A 19957-nucleotide genomic window follows, 5' to 3' on the forward strand; every position below is an offset into this window, starting at 1 on the left:
AGTCTTAAGGGGAGGAAAAAAAACCAACAAATGCAAACCGTGGAAGCAAAGCTTTTAATCCAATATGATCCGAGCATCCTTGTTCCAAGCCTCCCCTCCCTTCCTGGCTTCCCAGCTCTTTACTGGGAACATGGTGTGTCCACGAGAGAGGACTCCACCCCACGTGCTTGTAACTCGGCTCGGCTGCCGGAGCAGCGGGAGCTGGGAGCTTTCGGCACCTCCAATCATCTCACCGGCTGATGAGCCGCGAGCGGGGACTCTCGCGCCTGCCGCCAGTCCCTCCAGCGACGGCGCTTTGCGGGGAGCCGGCGCCGGAGCCGGGAGGGTGCTAACAGTACCGCTAGCACTGTAATTCAAACACACTCGCAGAGCAAATTATCAGACACAAACCGTCACCTCCAGCTATATAGTTAATGCAGAGCAAAAAACGAAGAAAACCCAAAAAACAAGAGACTTCCCAAACGTAAAGCCACTGAAGAGAAATGCTCCAAGCTAGAAGTTAAAGGATTTGCCGTACAGCTCTGCTGTTCACCAGCACAGAGCTTCAGCCAACCTGACCTCCTGGGCAGCAGCGCCGCCCTCACCATTTCACCCCAGCAGCCCTCCGTGAAGCTCAGCCACGTGCCCAAAACATCCAAGCCATGCAAACAGTGGAATTAACCCCCCCAAAAGCTACCCTCACCCCCAAAAAAGCAACCAACCCCCCCAAAACCCTGGGCATTCATTCCCCACCCCCACCCCACAATTGAAGCGTGCCATGAAAAAGGTGGATTTTCTTTCTGCTCTGCAGTGTCTGGCTTCCTCTTCCAGCCATCAGGTTTATTATGCTTTTTTTTCCCTGCTAAATTAAGAGTTCTCTTGTTACCAGCTATTCACTTCCTCCGAAAATACTTGTGCTCTGTACTCAGATCGTTTCTTAACCCACCACAGATCGAGCTCTAAATCTCTCGCTCCGAGTTATTTTCTCCCAGGCTTCCAAACATTTTCGTGGCTTTTTAACATGCCGCTATGAATTTTCAATGGCTCCTTTAGAAAAAGCTTTAGTGCCACCTCTTTCCCTCTGCAAGGATGAGCGAAGAAGTTTAAACAGCTCAACAGAAAACTTTCTCTATTTCAAGGGAGCCCGGCTTCACAGTTCAGAGGTCTGACAAATGCTCAGATATACCAAGTTCTCACAATACGAAACCAATGACTCATGCATGATTTCACTGACATTTTCAAAACCGATTTACAGGGGTTAGAGGTTAACATATTCAACTGCTTTATAAACAAAACTGCAGCTTCTCCTCAAATTCCAGTAGCGACAGCACCATTAACAATGCAATTAGTATAAAGAAGGTCCCATCACCCAAGACTCTCGCCATGCAAGGAGCTGTAGACACCTGCAAACTCAGAGCACGCGCAGTGGCCCCTCCGCAAAGACCCTGCTGCAACTCGGACATTGCAACAGCCCGCAAACAGCCTAGAAAAAGTGAAACCCGTTATCTACGGTCTAAACGTAATGAAATGAACACAACAGCAAAAACGGAGAGGAAAAAAAAGGCAAAATAGTTGCATATTCCGTTGGAGATGGAGCCCAGATTGGGGCAGCAGGCAGAGCTCAAGAGCTAACAGCAACTTAGGCGAAGGTGTGAATTCCCTACGCTATCCCTACGTGATTTTAAGACAGCTGCCTCCTTTCCGAGATGAGCCCGGAAGAGTAGCCCAAGCCACACGCCAAGCAATAATCTTGCATTGGCAGAAGGGTGCAGACCAGATGACTCGAGACCCAAGTCTCGGCCACCTCACGCTACGGCTAAGGTCTGACTAGGAAAATTTCCTGTCCAGTGGTGGGCGGGTGGGCAGGCAGGCAAGGATGCGTGTGTGCACATATCCAGCTTTACTGAAAGTCAGCTCTTTGGCAGCAGCCCAGCAGTAATTATTTTGCGCCCAAAAATATCTAATGAGGAAACAGGTCCATCTTGAACCAATAGAACTGGGACAGTTCTGATTCGTGTTTGCTCTCTGCTTGCGTAGGCAGAAATGGAAATCAATGAGCTTCGGACAGTCAAAATTCAGAACAATCCAGATCCTTAATATTTTTAAACGCAAACAAGCTTGCAGAGTCAACAGCTCTTCTAGGGCAAATGCTAAATCTCTCAGTAAAGGCAGCCACAAGGAAAACTTCATGAAGCATCTCTCTCCGCAGCTGCTAGTTACTATCCAACTCACTCCTAGCCAAATGCAGAATTTCAGTCTTTTCGTTGGATCCTCATTCAAAGCAGTTACACCTGGATGGAAAATATTAAATGCGCTTTACCCACAAGCCGGAAATACCATGATGGAAACTTCAGCAGCAGCACAGGAACCAAGCTGAAAGCTAAAAATACTTCTCTTGGAAAAAAAAAATAAAATAAATAACGCTAGTAAATACACATATGCTAAAATAAGACCCAGATCTGAAAACTATATCAAACACAGCACGAGCTGGACAAAACTTTAGAGAACCAAGTGCCTAAGAGAGTCTATTCATCTGTTTGGGCTCATCAGCAACAACCAGGTAGCTTAAACCTCCAGCTGTAGAATTCATAAAACCCACCAGAAAACACAATGAAGCTGCATTAGAAAGACTCGAATGAAAACAGCTTTTTGGTTGCCATCACAGACTCCAGGAGGGGAACTGCTGTGCCTCGATTTATCCCTCTGTAACACACGATTGCACTCGATTAAGTCGCAGGGTAGCCAGCTCCCGTTTCTTGAAGCACACGCATCTCACGAGCCACTAAAGCGTGGTTCCCGTGCTGGAGCCACACTGCACAAAACCAGCAGCAACGCTGAGCCATCGTGGGCTGCCGGGAACGCAAAACCCTTGGCTGCAGGAGGCAGTTGGGTAGTTAGAGGTGCTGAGACCAACACAGGTCCAAGTTGGGGCTGCTCACCATCCCATCCAGCCCTGCCATCGAGTCTGGGGTGTTACTGGCATCTTCTACCTGTTCACTACTCCGGATTCCCCTCTCCAACTGCCCCCAGGGATACTGGGCCAGTAGAGATTTTGGTAGGCAGTTAGAAGGTGATAATATCAGCAAAATGACTCAACTATAGCGTGAATCTGATGCCCTACTGCTCGTACTAGTGTCACTTTGTTGACCTTGCTGCAGACAGATCAACTATCTTAAACTGCAACTTGCTTTGCTATTACCGTAACGAGGACTCTGGAGATGACAGATGGGTAATGAGAGCGGTAAACCTTGTTCTGAACAACAGCAAAGAAGCCAGGCTCATCTTCTACCCTGGCGCGAGGTAAATTACATCAGGCTGTAATTCTGCAGAATCTATCACATCTTTACAGTTCAGCACAAAAAAGCCAATTAGGATGTTGAAGTGGTTTCGGTTTTACTAATCTAGAGCTGCTAATACTAGAAGAAAGGAAGTTCGTTACGTACAAAGCAGTGTCTCTGACTGGGAGACCTTAAAAGGACAGTAGTCAGCCAGAGTCTGACTCCTGATTCTTCATCTATTCCCACAGCCCATATGTTCCAGCGGTTTCTATGGGATGTACGCAGTCATCCTGGCCGAGATGCTGATGATTGTCTTTTAAGCCCCCACTTGGCACCACGAGAGCTGGATTCAATAAGACATTTCATACACTGAGTCACTTACTTGAACAAGTGGTCTCAGCCATCGAGTTGCTCGTACGCTCTGGATTTTGTGGCTCTGCCAGTGGGTTTTCTATTTAAACCGGACAATACGCTCACAATGCAGCGAGCTCCAGTTAGGCACCAGATACTAATTAAATCCATGCTGCTGCTAGAAAGGAGAGCTGCGTAAGAGCAGAACCTGCTTCTTCTCCAACCAGTTCTGTCCTGCCCAATTCCTGCACTGATTTCACTGTCACAAAAACACTCATCTCAAGAGAGCGTCCAAAGGTTTCGTTTCTACAGTTATGACTTGATGGCGCTATTAACTCCATTCCTGCCCAGACTACAAACATCAGGACTAAGTTCAACAGTCAACATGGACCCAAAGAAGCTTCAGAGCAGAACTCAACCAAGTCTGGGAAAGGTCAAGCCCATAGCGTTCACCTACTGCAAAACCTGAGGATTGGGTAACTCCTTGCAAAATAGGCGCTCTCTGCAAGAAGCTATCCAAAGGATTGTCCCTGTCCCAAATCATTCAGCCACATTTGTACCCTGGGCGATGAGGAAGCCCTAGCAGAGCTGTTGCTCAAAAAGCTACCAAGCACAGACCTCTGAAAGACAACTATAAAAACCACAGCCCAAAACATCTTCAGGGTGGACATGGGAAAGCCCTATTTTGTAACTGAGGGCAGGTTTTGCTTGCCTAGATTTCAACCTCTGCCACTGGACACGGATGCTTTTAACCATTGCTTCAGCTGGGTGGCAAAAAATACCTTTGCAACTGCAGCTGCCCAGGGAAGTGATACAGAAAGTGAGGTCAAACAGAAAGACAGATCCAGACGGGCTCCAAGCGACAGACTGCCGGGCACCCACCACCGCAGGGACGCAGGCTGAAGGGCACCTGGCTTGGGCAAGCTGAGCAGCGCCCACAGATGCAGAACAGGAGCTGTACGAGCACGTCTCTACCAGGCATCGCCGCGCTCTCTCCACTCTTCTCCTGGCAGCACAGGAGTTTCAAGGGCAGATTTAACTTAAGGTAACGATGCTGGTTCGGGAGCAAGAGGCAGGTGGCAACAGCATTGGGACCCAAGGCACCTGCAAAGCCTTTGTGAAAGCCACCCCATGTTTGGCTGAGATGAGGGTGTTGCAAAAGCAAACACATAAGTTCACTGCTACTACAACCCAGATCATCGTCCTGTTTCTGATGGCATCTGTGCTGGGCCACAGTCAGGGAACAGTGCAGGAAAACACTTTGTTCAGACGGCAAGTTTCTGGGTAAGGCAAGGTCCCCTTCCACCACCTTCCCACACAACCCCCTCGAGCTCCCCTCTCTCCACACCAGCCTGCTCAGCAGTCACCAGCGGGGAGGGTGGGGAAAAAAGGCTTCCAGACAAATAGATAATCTTCACCCAACAGCTTGGAACAACCACTTTCACTTTGCGTCTCACATCTGAGGCAAGAACACCTCCTCCTGTGGCCTCTGCTGCCAGAAATAAGGTTACAACCATCTCTACCAGCATGCTACTTCCCAGCCAGGTCCCCAAATACTCCCCTGTCCTCAAAAGCTGGCACTTTTTGCAAAAGCAGTAGAAAGTGCTGCTCGCCCTTCTCTTGATAAGAGACCCGAGAGCGCCGAGCACACGGGAATGGATGTGAAAGAAGAGTCACCTTTGGTTTTGCAGACACGCAGAGCAGGGGAAGTCTTTCCCCCCTCCTCCGCTGCAGCCACAGTGACGTGCTGCACCTTCGCTTTGCAGCAACAGCCGCGACAGCAGAGGAGAGGCGTCCTGCCTGGCCTCGCGCCGGCAGGCCACTGAGGCTGCAGAACCTGCCCGGCGAAAGGAGAAAGGCTCGGCGACAAGCTGCCGCAGGAGGACTTTGCCGGCAAACCCGGAGGAATGCAAAGAAACGCGTCCCTGCGGCTGCGAGGTCACAGCTTGCCTACCCTAGAGCCGTTCCTTTGCCCCAGCCCGCCTGCTCGCTGCTGGCGGGAGCCGGCAGCCGGTGACGGTCCCCTTCCCGCCCTGCTGCGATGGGCTTGATTCAGCCTGGCGCCGGGGCAGTTTTGCACTGTTTGCTGTTAAACTTTGGGGTTTTTCCTCCCTCCCCCAGACCTGGGAGTGTGAAGTCAGAGGGATAAAATAGCAAAACCTCAGGAGATCTCAGAATCCCAATCAATGGGATGAAGCTCTCCCCATCACTGGAGATGGGCTCGTGTTCTGCTCTGCTGGCCCGAGGAGAGACCAACTGTCGCCAAAGGGCCGATCCGTCGATAAAGCCCTGCCCAGCCTCCGCTCCGGTCCCCCGAGAAAGAACCACAGTTCAGACTCGCTCCCGTTTATGCAGCCACGGGAATTCAGAAAGGGAGCCAAGAGACGACAGCAGCAATCCTCGCCACAATGAGAAAATCCCACCCGTCTTCCCCCCTCCTGGTGAACAAACCACAGGGAAAATTGTGGAACTCCCCTCCCAACCATGTGACGAGACAACCGGCGGTCAGTCGCGGACCCACACCCATCCAGCGGACAACGCAACAGCTACCCGGTTGCTGGCGACACAGTTCCTTCTTCAATTCGCGTAGGCCAGGGAGGTCAAGCCCAGCACTCAGCTGGTCACCTGAGGAAGGGGACAGCCCCGAAGTCCCCTGTCGCCCCAGGCTGTGGATTGGGAACAGCGTGGCACCGTCGCTCTGTACCACCTCCCACGACGCCTCTGTGGGTGGTGCGCTCGGGCTCCCTGGCGAAGCATAGTGCCGCTTTCCCACGCTGCCGAGCTGTGGATGAACTGCTCTCCCACCACCAGCCCCGGCCTCTCATCCACCTCCCTCCTCAACCAGGAGTCACAGCGTTGGTGTCCGAGTCAGCGTTTGAGGAGGATGCTGCCCACAGGATGATCCATGCCTCATCGCGGCAGGATGAGGCTCCGAAGAAAGCCCAGGCAGAGGTGTTTTGGCTCGCATGAGTCAGAGGGTCCAACCGCACGGTGGGGCGAGATCTCCCACCGCTTGCCGTGGGAGAGCTCCTGACGGCTCAGCTTATGGAGCACAAACCACAGCTGCATCCCACGGGCCAGGCAGCGCAGAATGGGAGAAGAGGACGAGGGAAGACACAGTCGTTCAAGCGCTGTCTCGCACAGGGAGCACTGTCAAGTGGCAGGAATTGTTCAAGAGCAAAGAACAAACGTTACCCTTTTGAGGATGTCCTCGGAGATCCCACAGCCTTCAATCCTACATGTGCTTCCTTCCGGCATTGGGAGGGATCAGCTGTAGCTTGGACAGGGGATTCAACATCTGTTCTCCAAAGGATGAGACATTTCCCAACCCCTTTCCTAAAATAAAAGCAGATTCCTGGATGCGTGTGGCTCTCCCCTCCTTTTCCTCCCAGCCTGTCCTGGGTGACAGGCTCCAAACCTTTCACCCACCTGGAGGAGATTTCCTCCTCTGCAGGGGGTCCTCGACTGAACACCAGCCACCCACACGGGAAGCCAGGCGCTCTCCTCCCCAGGGACCGGGGTAGCAGAGGACACACTTAGCACTTTTTTTCTCCCCACAGCATTCAGAGAGGCTCCCAAAGAACCTCAGGAGCCCAGACGCACAGGAGACTAGAAGCAGACTGTTGCCCTCTGACATTTACCACAGGTCTCACCACAAGACAAAAAGGCTTGAAAATGGACGGAGCAGGATCCGCTCCATAAAACAACTGTCCAGAGTACCCCCACCTGCTCCCAACTTCCCGGGACCAGGAGACCAAAGCTTAACAGGGCATTAGCGCTTCAGCATTTCCACGCCACATTGCTCTTCAAATGCTCTTCAGCATTTCCACGCTCTGTAAGTGGCCACAGAAGGAGCCAAAGCGTTCCCTCCACTCACCATTTCCACCACCTCCTCGTGTGCAAAGCACGGGCAACAGCCAGTATTTTGCAGCCCTGCACACTACCGAAATTGTGCTCTCACAGCGGGCAGGAGAGAGGCTGCCCCACAGCAGGACGAAGAGCCCCAAGGACTATCGTCAGCACCTAGTAGCAGACTGAGGGTTTCTCTGCGAAGGCACAAAACCTGCTCTCAGTGCCGGCGATGCTCACTCTTCTCCTGGGAGCCATCCGCTCTGGAGGGAGCACGGTTGCACTGCTTTGCAGCATGGCATGTCCCTGCCGCCAGAACCGAGTTGCACAGCGAGTCCAGGGCAAACTATTTCTCTGATTCTCCAGCTTTCCACGCAGCCAGGCTTGAGCAAAATCCTCTTTCTTGTTATCCCCGCTGTATAGCCAGGGCTGCCTGACCGGAGTCCAGACCACCAGAGAGATGGGACGGTACCAAATTTGGATGCAGCTGTTTCAAAGTTTGTACTTGCCATCCCTGACCATGTACAAATTACCAGATCTGCAAAGCCAAGTGGGACACCCCAGAAGAGGCTACATCCACTACGCTAAGCCGCCATCCAGACCATATGGCTCCAAGGGCTGTGTACATACCTCCTTCCCTCCCAGCAACCTGGGCAAGAATCCAAGTACCAGCATTAGGCATCTTATCTTCCTAATGTTCCTAGTTCCAAGCTCCAGAGGGGCTTCCAGGCGGCTGATGCAAATGATAAACGCCCCTTGGCTCTTCTACTCCTCTTTGCAGCAGGTGGCTCAAAGTGATTACCGAGGAAGTGTCATGACAGAAGGGGGAAACTGAGGCACATCAAGGCAAAGAAAATTAGCAGCAGAAGAGGGAGAAGAGCCTGTGCCCCAGAGGCTGCTCTTTCCCATAGCTCGTCTGCAAACAAGGGGGCCCTGAACACAGGTGATCTTCTCCAGAGCAGGGACCATGCCCTGGCTTGCGTAACACAGCCCGTTCTGTTCCACGAGTGGGTCGGAGGCCTGACCGTGGCCATCATAAGATCGGTTTCAGATTTGTCTCTTCTTTGATACACGTTTCCTGGAAGCAGGTGGAGCAGATGGCCGCAGGTAGAGCTCCTCCAGCAGGCCCTCCCTCCTGCTCTCCAGCACCACCACGTCTCAACAGCCATCGACTTTCTGTCGAGGGAGCACAGAGGGAGGCTGGCGGGCATTTCTCTCCGCTCCATCTCTTTGCCACTGCAGCACTCTCGCCAGGCAGCGCCAGCGCTCTGCTTTGGGGGAAAAGGAGGGCATCTCAGCCCTGAAAATTGGGTGGAGGGGGAAGGAGGGCAGAGCTGGGCTGTACCACCCAAAAATCAGTGCAGAGCCAGGGAAGTGCAAGGCACACTTGCAGGGGATCTGAAAACTCAGTAGCGTTTCCCTAGCAGAGGAAAAGACTCACTGGCTATGGGCCAGATGGTTTGGGGTGGCCGTTCTCCTCCACGAGGGACAGGGCTGAGAACTTCAGTGCCGCAAAGGGACCAGCTTCTACCAGGAGACAGCAAAGTCCACCTGGGCTGCTTTGAAAAACCAGCCTCTTTTCCAGCCAGGTTCATCAAGTTTTCTCCGAGGCAACTGCTGTATTACGGATTTGCCGGGCACCTCAAACAACTTCTCAAGCTTCCCAAGGCCTCCATAGAGGCCAAGGCAGGGGAGGAAGCAGCGGCGACGAAAGCCACGCAGTACTGCAGGAGCTAAGCCACAGCCTCAGTTTCATCTCCAAGATCTGGGATAGTTCTCCACATCCCAAGGGTCCCAAGGGGCCAATTCTGGGGCCTTCAGGTAAAAGGTGTTTCAGGAAGGGGTTACTAACTAGCTAGATGCATCCCAGCCACATTTTTCCCTGAGGAAACAGATACCTGAGGGCTCCGACTCCGCATACACCCAAGGCCTCACCACACTGGCTGCCAAAGGCTTGTGCACGGCAACAGTTAGATGCGTGTGACAGCAGGGATCCCCAGCTCCTCATCCCATCTGGAGCCTGTCATTCTGCAGAGATCCACTTGGCCTAGTGTCACACGTATCGCTACCAAACCCTTTTCTGTCAGCAGGATCTGGGTTGGCAGAAGCACTTTTAATAGTAAGATTTTTTTCTTAACCCATATCCTTTTGACAGAACCAGGTTAGGTAGCAGCTGCGCTGGCAGATCTGGGGTAGCCTTTTGCAAGACAAGGCAGGGGAGAAAGGGGTGCCCAAGACGAATAAGCTCTTCAGTCAACAAAATGTAACTGATTGCAGCTTTCCCAGCTTCCCTAAGGCCACATGGAAGCGGGGGCAAAGCCAGCGACTGAACCAGCTCTGCTCCGTCCCAGCCCAGTCACTTTATTCCAGAGCAGGCCCTTCTCCCTTGGAGAGTCCTGGAGGCAGGGTGGCATGAGGAAGAATGGGTGCTATTTCCATGGGCAACCAGACTGTTTCCATTTCTGGGTTGCAGAGCTGCAGCTCCGCCAAACCCAGCTGTCCCATATTCCAGCAAACACCATTTCTCTCCCTACTTTCTCCCTCAGGCTGCTCCAGGCCCCACATACCTCCTCTCAAATTACTGCTAAACCTCAAGAACTGGGAGGGAAAGAAGGGGAGCGGAGAGGACAGCTTCCAGCAGGGGTTCACAGGGATCTCTCTCTGCCAAGAGCTGTCAAACTCCTTGTCCTGAGAGTCCACATGGGAACAGGTCACCGCCACCCCGGCTTACGTGCTCTGCTCCCAGCTCTCCACTGTAACGGGGAAGAGTCATCCAGCAGGGACAACCTTCCTAAGGCAACCAAGGACCCACCGCCCAGAACACGGGGAGGAAAGAGGAGCAAGGAGGCACCTTGCAGTTAATCTCTATTACAAAGCAACAGGGGCAGAGGGATGCTCAGTGGCATGACAATATCCATCAGCTCACATGCAAGTGTCAGCAGCACCTTCAGAGAAGCAACGAGCGATCCAGGAGCTATTCGTCTTCCCTCCCCCTCCGACAAGACTGAGCAGTTCAATCCATTACACATTTTTCCTCGCAACATCTCTCTAAGGTACAGAGGTGACCTGCTTATTTTACAGATGGGAACTGAAGCAGTAAGAAACTGTACGACATGTCCACGGTCTCACAGAAGGAAGGGGCATAGAGAAGGGTGTTTCCCAACTAACTGGAGATTAACTGGGGCAAATTCCCAACACCTGGACAAACACCCCAACCTCCTGGCTTGCAGGGAAGGTTAACAGAACAGAGGAGCCAGATCCCTACACCCCATTCCTGGTAACACCATGGATTATTCAGGGTCTTTTCACTCCTCCATCCTTCAATTTCTCACCTAAAGAATCAGATTCACAAGCCTTCGTTAAGTACCACGACAGCTTTGTGGATTAAGGACTCGGCCTGGTTTGCCACCAACCTCCGCATCAGAAAGGCGTATTCCAAAGGCTCAGTTTCCCATTTACCCCTCGTTCGCCATGTGTGTGCATTTTGAACTGGATCAGAAGGCCATGGCTAAAACAGGAGCACCACAAAGGTGGCTACAGAAGCGTTCCTGACTGAGAGGAACGGGCACATTTACAAACTTTTCAAGACGTTCATCCAAAAGGTTATTATCTCTCAAACAGGTGGATATAGTACAGCCTCAGTGGTTCCTCCCTGCAGCTGTAACTGCTCAAGACCTACTTCTCTGGGTCCTATACAAAGAGCTTAATTTATAAAAACAGAGGGATTACCTACCATGAAGGAACGTGCAGGACACCTCCCATCTCCCCCCCACGAGAAATCATTCTCATCTTGCTATTATTAATATCTGGAACATTATTAGCATGTACAAACTGTCCCCTCCCCCTCATTTTCTGGGCTCTCACCTCTCTGATCTTTGCCCTGGAGACCACAGACAACACACACCCACCCTTCTCTAGTAAACACTTCTAGCTGAAACCCAAACTTTTGGTTTTTGGAGTCAGTTACTCACATTGCTAGTTCCAGTCACCTTTTCCCAGTCCCTGCAGACAGGACTCAACTCCCCCAGCTTCCTTGTTCACTGCGCAGCCAATTTGTGGACCTGAACCCATCAGTGCTCGTTATGGAAGTGGGCCAAGATTTCCCAGAGCTGTACAGTACTTCCAGGTGCCCAGCTGCAGCCAGTCCCGTGGGCCAGTGCTCAGAGGGGTTGGCTAAATCACACTCGGGAACAGGAGCCCCTCTAAGGCCTTTCGGATTGGGAATGCAAGAACAGAGGGGCTTCACGGTGGCTGCAGCGCTCACACTGCCAGAGCCCCTTGGGTTGAATGAATGCAGCTCAGTCATCACCACAGATGGTATCAGGTGCCTGCAGAGTATGCAGAAGGGGCAAAAAAACCAAAAAACAACAAAAAAAAGCAAGTATGCCATCTTCCTATACAGCCACCTGATCCCTGCTCTACTCTGGACTCCAGCACCCTGCCAATTCCTGAGCTGGACGGGGCTTTGACTTGCTCTGACAAAAGCCTTTGCTTTCCAAACGCCAAACCGGTCAATAAAAGCTGGAGCCATGCTCACAGCTGCTCCAGCTGGACTTGGCTCTCCATGTCGTAGCTCCAGGCGATGATTTAGGGCTGCCTGCAAGCACTTTGTTACACTGGAAGGAGGAAGTTCTCAACCTTTCAGAGCTGGGCTGAACTCTGCACACAGGAGCCTGGGCAAAACCTTCCCCTGGGGCTGGCTCAGAAACAGCTGGGTGCCTTTGATTTCGCTTCAAGAGAAAACATGTTTTTTTTGTATCTAAGCAAAACGCAGCTAAAACAGTCAACTAGGGCCTAAAACATCCAACCAAGAGCACAGAGCATGAGAAGTCAGGTCAGGTCTAGCACAGACGTTCACCATGTAACTAAGGAAGTCCAGACTTCACATCCAGATCCAGACTTGCTAACTTACCCTGTCTGCAGATAGCAGGTACCATGCTTAAGGCCACCTAAGGAGCGGGGACTGAGCTGGGAAAAGAACGCAAGGTTTGTCTCAATCATCCTTCCTCACACACCACGATCAGCTCTTCCTTGTCTTCGGAGAAGCCTGATCATCATTTTGACGAGCATCACCGGCATCCTGGGCACAGAGCTCCACGCAGCTGCTCTCTGCCCAGAAACAGGACGAGTTCAATGCTGAGCAGCGGCAGCAAGCGCCCTTGCAGGCTTGCAGGAGGCCGTGCAACGGTAGCTGGGGCACACTGCGAGGAGGAAGGTGAAGCGGGACAGGAAAAGCCACAAGCACCTCATCAAGCAGGTCCAGGGAAGGGGAAATCCTGCCATTAACAGGATCCACCGCCGAGGATTTCGCAGCTAACAAACTCCAGCCACCGAAGACTACAGCAAAAGCAAAAGCAGCAGAGCATTTCTTTTCAGATAAGCTTCTTTTATCAGGAAGTTTGCATGCCTGGCCACCCACATCAGCCTGTTTGGATGTTCCCCCCAACTGGAAAGCAACTCCAAACCTGTGCCTTTAAATCCCCCTTGGCAGCAGGAGCAGAGGACCGGGCGAGCAGACACACCCTGCGCCGCGCACCGCCTGCTCCAGCCTCCGGAGCACACAAACATTTCCTTCCAGCTGCTCCTGCGCTGCAGCTCAGCAAAGAGCTGCCTCAATACCTGCCACACCAGAAGGGGAACGCAGGCTGTTTTACGCAGCCCTGTAAATACAGCGGCTTCCTATTTGTTTCCCGTAATCCCCTCCTCGTCCGCAGCGCTGGAAGCTCTTCTCTCAAACTTCTTCCTTAAGTCTAAATATTTAGAGTCGAGCAGGCATTCCTCATCATACGAGCAAGTTAAATATTGGCCCTAAAACAACAGCAAGTGCCTTTAAATGATTCTGGCCCGAGAAGCACTGCTCTGGACTTTGATTTCTGGCTCTAAATAAAAACGGGAGCAAAGCACTGTGTGTTATTATACTCTCCTCCAGGACACATCAGAACGCAGGTCCCTCCGTGCCCCCTGCCAGGACCCCAACAGGCAGCGGGAACTGTCCCTTGCTAGCGCTTTAGCCCAGCCCAGGTGCCCGCTGTCACCGAGCCAAGCCCTCTGCAGTGCATCCTCTGCACCAAGCCCAAGACTGAGTCTCGCTTCCAGGTCCACACGTGTGCTCAGAGAGACGTTAGAGAAGACTAACTGGGAACCGTGCGCAGCCAGGGCCTTTGTAAGCCACGTGCGTTAACCTCTCCTCCGCTGCCTCCGTTCTCAAAGACGCCTACCGGGCTGTTCAAGCCGATCTCCCCAGTGCATAAAACGCTCCGGGCTGTCCCAGCTACCTGGCAGACGTGCTAGCTCCGGCAAGGAAGTATCCCAACAAGGTAGAGGCCCAACGAGTCAGAGAGAGGTCAGCACAAGCACAGGGAGTGGGGAGGGCGAGGAAGAAAATCGCAGTGAGCTCAGCACACCTGGAGCACATTCTGCACACAGGCGCTGGGATGCTGCGGGGATTTTCCACACTGAACAGGGGAGGAGTGCTTCCGTCACGACTCCGTCTAGCCGTTCCCAAGTGGCCAGAGCCTCTGCAGAGAGCCGGCCTCACCTCAGCCCGGAGCAGCTCTGCAATGCCCAGTCACTCCGGAGCCAAGCCCATCGGCAGCCGAGTCCCTGCTACATCACCATGCTGCTCACACACCTCCTGCTGAAGGCAGGCTCGCGTCTGCACTCTGCAAGCCAAGGCAAAGTGTGTGCGTGCCAAAACCACCTGAAACCAGAGCGCGTTCAGGTGGAGGGGGGGTCTGCCCACCGTTTCTCAGCGGCAAATGCCACGACAGCTTTACCCGTAGAGATTCAGCTAGAGGAAGGTTACCGCAACGCAGTGCAAGCGTGCCCGAGAAGCATGCTGCATAACGTCACAAGTTCACAGCACTTATCCTATATCCAGCTAAATTCAGTGCGGTGTGTCGGCTGAGCCTCCCTTTTACTTTCCTGAACTTGGTGCCTGCAGATCCAGTAAGCCCCAGGAGCAGCCCTTCTTTGCTCCCACACTCCAAGAAGCTGGCCTAGGAGGGAGAACACGGGCCTGAACGATGGAGAGCTGCTTCCTAGCAACATCCCTCGCTATCGCTCGGAGACACGAACATCCAGCTAACCGAGCTCCAGCTTCAAGTTCAGCCTGCAGGGCGTCTCTATCAGCCAGCAGCACAGAATAGCCACGATGGTCCTGGCGTGCTGGAATTCCCTCTTCTCATTCCTCCCTTCCCAGCGCCAAGACACCTACGGCAGCACTTCAGGCTGAAGATTCAGTTCAAAGCTCCGACAGTCTCTTCTCAGGATCCCCCGATCAGGTATACACCGCTATGAAAACAGCACGAGTTTATCCCTCAAAGCACTTCCTATTCTTTCCCCAAGCACAAAAGCCCACCGAACGACTAGCTCCAGCAAGCAAGTTTGCGCACGAATCCTCATGGCTCAAGCCAGAGACTAGTCTGTACCTGTCGGCATCGACATGTCTGATGTCTTGTCCCATGTCATGCTGACCCCAAACCCATCAATGGAAGGGGCAACTGCTGCTCCTAAAAATTGCTGCTCGAAAACGTGAGCAGTCTCTTCCAATATATATAACGCATCTCCCTTTCCAACACATGTTCTCATTAGTTTCCTTAACGTTCACTGTGCTCTGGAGTACAAAAGCTAGACTTCAAATAAAGCCTACAACGCCCTTGGGGTAAGAGGAATCAACACAGTCGGGAGCGGGGGTATTCCAGGAGAGCCTTAGTCTGTCCCTTGCCAACATATGTAACGTGGAAGATGCTGGAAAGTCCCACTCTCACCTTGCACCAACCTGGAGAAGCTAGGCAGAGAGAGTACAAACTTCATCACTTCAAAAAGCCCACGCCGACAAAGCAAAACAAAAAGGGTTTCTTGCTTTGTTGTTTACACCTCAGTGCTATCTCAAAACCAAAAAGCAGCAAGGTTTCCTACCTGAAAACATAGCTGTCAAAGACAGAGTCTGTAAGAATGGAGCTTCTGAGCAGTAGAAACATCACACCTCTGTTTTAGTTTTAAATTGGATTACTATTGACCTTTCAGAGCCCATTCAGCCCCTAATATCCTGTCCAACACCTCTATGCAACAGTCACTCTTAGTGTGACTTCCCAGCATCCAGATTAGGAAAGGGAATGAACCCACTCAAGACTGGCCATGCTCACCTGGTATCCATGAAACCCCACCAGCGCTCCTTCTTCCTGTGCACAGGTCTGCCCAGCCACAGACTAGCCGGGCTGCAAAGCTCTTCCAAAGGAAAGCTTCAAAAAACCTAAGTTCAAGACCAATATTAACCCATGGTAATTAACTTAAGAATATCCCTCTCAGGCTGACAAAACCCAAGCATCACCTGCCAAACATCTAACTGACCATTTGGAAAGCAAACGCCAGGCCTCCTTCATTAAAAAACGTTACATCACATTAAATAACAAAGGGTTACGGGACACACTTTGGTCGGCGGACACACAAAAACAAATGATTAGAAAATACTAATGAGTCTTTCCTTCCAGGTTCTCAATGTCTCAGACACCCTGGGATTCCAACAAGGGCTTTATTTCCAAGACCTGGCTGCAACAGTGTCTTGGCTCATCCCAGCTACTGCTCTCGTATTCAACCTACTACTACCCCTGTTCCACAAACACCAAAGAAAACAGCACTGTCCCCACCATACCACATCAGGCAGTCGAATGCAGCCTCCAACAACCAACACTGGAGAGGAAGCAGAGAAGCCTGTAGCACTGGGAGCCCCTTCCCAGGCGCGAGGCTGAGCTATTCTGTACCTGGAACAGGATTCCAGGCTTCCCTCAAGTCACCATCTTAGTGCAAGTCTTTTTAGCAATCATGGGAGCACTCAATTTTACTGTCTCAGGTGAATTAGCCTCAAGACACCAAGACATTCACTTCCTAGAAGTGAGAGTGTTTATGCTGCAACTACATCTTAAGTGACAATGGTCTGATTACAGGGGAGAAGGCAGATGCCAGCAGGCTATCATTTGGAAAATGAGAACTGTCACTAACCTTCCAGTAGAAGAATAGAGACTTTACAGGCACTGGAAAATCTTCCTGGACACGTAGTGAACTTTTGTCCATGACCTTTTCAGAACTAAGGAAGCCATTTAAAGCCTTTCAAGAGCTAATCGTGTTCCTCTGCCCCAGGAACGCACTCTCCTTATCGTGGGCCATTAAAGAAATCAGGGACATCCCACTCCATGTAGCGTTCTGAAAAGCCCTGCAAGGTTTTACCTACAAGTTTCAGTTTACCTGAAGAACCTTTTCCTAATGAGGGTACAAAGCATGGGATCACCTCAAAACTTAAGCGCACCAATCTGCTGCAAAATTACCACTGCAGCAAGCAGAACGCACACTTTTTGTTTTCCGCACATCACAAGCATTTACACCCACTGTAAATTAGACTCACTGTACCCCTTTTTCCTCCCGATCACAACAGCGTTGCTGCTGCAACCAGGCAAACCCCAAAGCAGAGGTGGAGAGCACAATTCTGAACACCTCAGGCTCCAGACAAGCCTTGAAAAGCAGCCTCACATTTCGCACCAGCCGCCAAAGAGCCATCCAACAGCTGATGCTGTAGCAAAGACAGGGCAGGGGATACGCTGGAACAGCTCAGCTAGGTGCACACTCTGCGTTAAACTTTTCTTTCTTTCTTTCTAAGCCAGTTATGAGGAATGAGGAAAATGCATCAATGTTAAACGTAAGAGGAGGCTCCATCCAACAGAAAGTGCAGCCCAGGGTTGCAGCATGAGCAAGGAGTTAAGAGAATCGGCCAAGAGACGGAGGGCAACCAGAGTGAACCTGGGAGCCAGAGCGAGCCCAAGTAGCCTGTGTTCAGCTGCTCCAGCAGAAAGTCACCTTTATACTTCCCTCACAACTGAGTCCTGCTTCTTCTCTACAGCTATGCGCTTACCGGAGATACTGACTGCCAGTAGGAAGAATAAACATCCACTCTAATAAAAACCAAAACTATTTATAAACACGCAGCTTTTCTAACGGGAAGAGAACTTTTTCTCCGGCAGAATTCCAGAGTCACAATGAGATGAGTTCCCCCTTCCTCCCCTCCTAGCTCTTATGGTACAGCAGGACTGAACCAGTGCAAGCAGCTCCACATCTGGGCCGGCAGAAGGAGGCTCCGTTCCAAGGCTTCTCACTGCGCCAGACCAAGCCAAGTGCGTCTAGTCAAAGCCCAATTACAGGACTGAGGGCAGAGCCATTCCCACAAGCTCTGAGCACGAAGCCACTGTAAGTACCTGAAGGAAGTTCCTAGCTTAAAATCAGAGTCTTTGCCCTCTCGGCAACATTACAAGGCAAGACGACAGGTCTTAAGAGTAGTGCGAGGCACAACAGGTCACTCAGCACAGGTCTGAAAGCCCATGTTAACCAGCCCTGCTTGCAAGGCACCGTTAGTGAAAAGAATACAGAGTCCCTGCCACGGCCATGAGGTTTGCACCACCTGCATTTAAAGTCACCAGGAAGGGGCCAAAGCACAACTTGCCACTCACCAGAGGCTTCCTTACGATCTCAGACAAGCCTTTTGCTGTCTGTAGTGCTGCAGTTCCCCTATCTGAAAAAGGCGGATAAACAGTTGCCTACCCTGACGGTCTCGTGCTGGCACTAGTCCTTTTACCAGCTCTGCGAGACCCTCAGGCTCCGAAGGCTACGCGCATACGTAGACGGGCTGCTCAAAGCAAAGGACTGCAGGTGGGAGCTCAGCCCATCACAGCATCGCTCAGCCACAGGAGCTAGGAAAACCACCGCTCGGGTCACGGGGCAAAGAGAAGGCTACAGAACACAATCAGGCCCGAGTCCAGTAAACATGTTTATTGGCAGCTGCTCTAGGACATCGTCTCTTCCAGCCTAGTGGGGCTGGAGGGTGGGGGGAAAATACCGATTTGTCCATAAGCACAACCCTCCTGTCATTCGCATCGATCCGCTGAGTCACTCTCCTAATAACACTTTTGACAACACTTGGGCTGCCCAGGAGCTGAAAAACGGAATACAAAAAAAAAAAAAAGGGGGGGCAACGCAGAGTCTCTCCGCTGTGCTCCGACAGCGGCGGAGGGAAGCACTCGCAGGGCAGAACTCAAACCTGCTGAACTACAAGTGCCAACTTCCTCCTCTTCGCTCGCTCTTCTGAAGAGTGCTGCAACAAGAAAACCAAACACAAACCACACTGCAGGGGCAGCAACACAGAGCTCCATTCAGCGCTCCCAGAGAAACTGCTGTACAGAACAACATTCTCCCCTGCAAACCACCACCAACCGTACCCCAGTCATTTTGATGCAAGTGCAAAGTAGAGAGGCAGCTGCTTTTGCAAAGAAAACTACAGAAGCGGTTTATAAGGCACTGCAGATTTGCAAACCAACTACCAGGAGATCAGATCCCAACGCAGCCCAACATGGGAAGGCAGCTACAAGCTAACGAGAAGATCAGCAGGCCACCTTTGGTGATGGAGCTGGAGAGGAACCCGGGGCTCCCCAAACATGCGTACCACCACTGACTTGAGAGAAACTGCCACCAGCTTGGCAGCAGATTTGCTTTTGATCATCTTTTGTCTGCACCATGGGACTACAACCCGTTCAGGGGACCAAGAGGTGCTAAACAGTGAAACACTGGTCAACATTGATTTTACCCGAAATGCACTGAATTCAAACAAACCCAAAAAAGTCTTTGGCAGGTTACTCGCAGCAGTCAAGCTTACCCAGTCACAGAGAAGGCCTCTCCACACTATCCCCATGGAGGCCTCCTGCCCTAATTTACAGCGATTCTTGTTCAGATACATTGGCAAACACCAAACCTTTTCTCCAATCCGTTATATAAGGCCCAATTTTTAAACCTCTGTGCTGGCAGTGGGCAGATGGGGGCACGCTGTGTGTGGCACGCTGACAGGACAGTCCAGCTGGCAGATGAACTTACACACTCCTCAGAACTCATTTCCAGCCATCCAACCACTTGTTGTACAAGAGGAAAACAAACGGATTAGTTCACGAGGCAACTTCCAAACACACTGATGCAAACCATTCACACACCAATCAGTTTATGCACAGTTGGAGCAAAGTCCCGGCTACCTTCGACTTGTTTAGAGCAGACTAATTTCACGACAACCCGAAAGAGGTTTAACAAACTTCATTTTTAACTTCAGAAACACCTATAACATGGCGGGTCCCCAAGCCGCGCAGAGCGCAAAAGCGTTTCCTCAAAGGAAAAGACTCTTTTCCTAACACCCCCGTAACTTCAACTCGCTCGCCCTCGAGGTCCGAGAGCCCCAACCTCATTCGCTTCTGCCAGCCACGGCACAGGAGCTGCAGGCCTCGGCCAGCACCGCTCCCCGCTCGCGAGGCTGGCACGAGGGAGCTGCTCCTTGTGCGCAAACCTAACTGTTCCTCAGGCAGCCGAAAGGAGAAAGTCAACTCCTTGCTGGTGGGGGCAGATGGAGGGTGGGGAGGGGGAGGGGGGTTATTTTTCCAGTTTCTCACATTCATCCTCACCAGCTTTGCTAAGGCGGG

The 19957-nt window shown here is 51.8% G+C and overlaps 1 protein-coding gene across 5 annotated transcripts in view; it reads right to left on the bottom strand.

Moving 5' to 3' along the window:
- CSNK1G2 (casein kinase 1 gamma 2) overlaps positions 1 to 19957 on the bottom strand; it is a 52173-nt gene that overhangs the window by 31233 nt on the left and 983 nt on the right. The gene's annotated exons all lie outside the window — the stretch shown is intronic.

The sequence above is a fragment of the Apteryx rowi genome, unplaced genomic scaffold, assembly GCF_003343035.1.
Source record: "Apteryx rowi isolate R43461 unplaced genomic scaffold, aptRow1 scaffold_433, whole genome shotgun sequence".
Classification (NCBI taxonomy): Eukaryota; Metazoa; Chordata; class Aves; order Apterygiformes; family Apterygidae; genus Apteryx; species Apteryx rowi.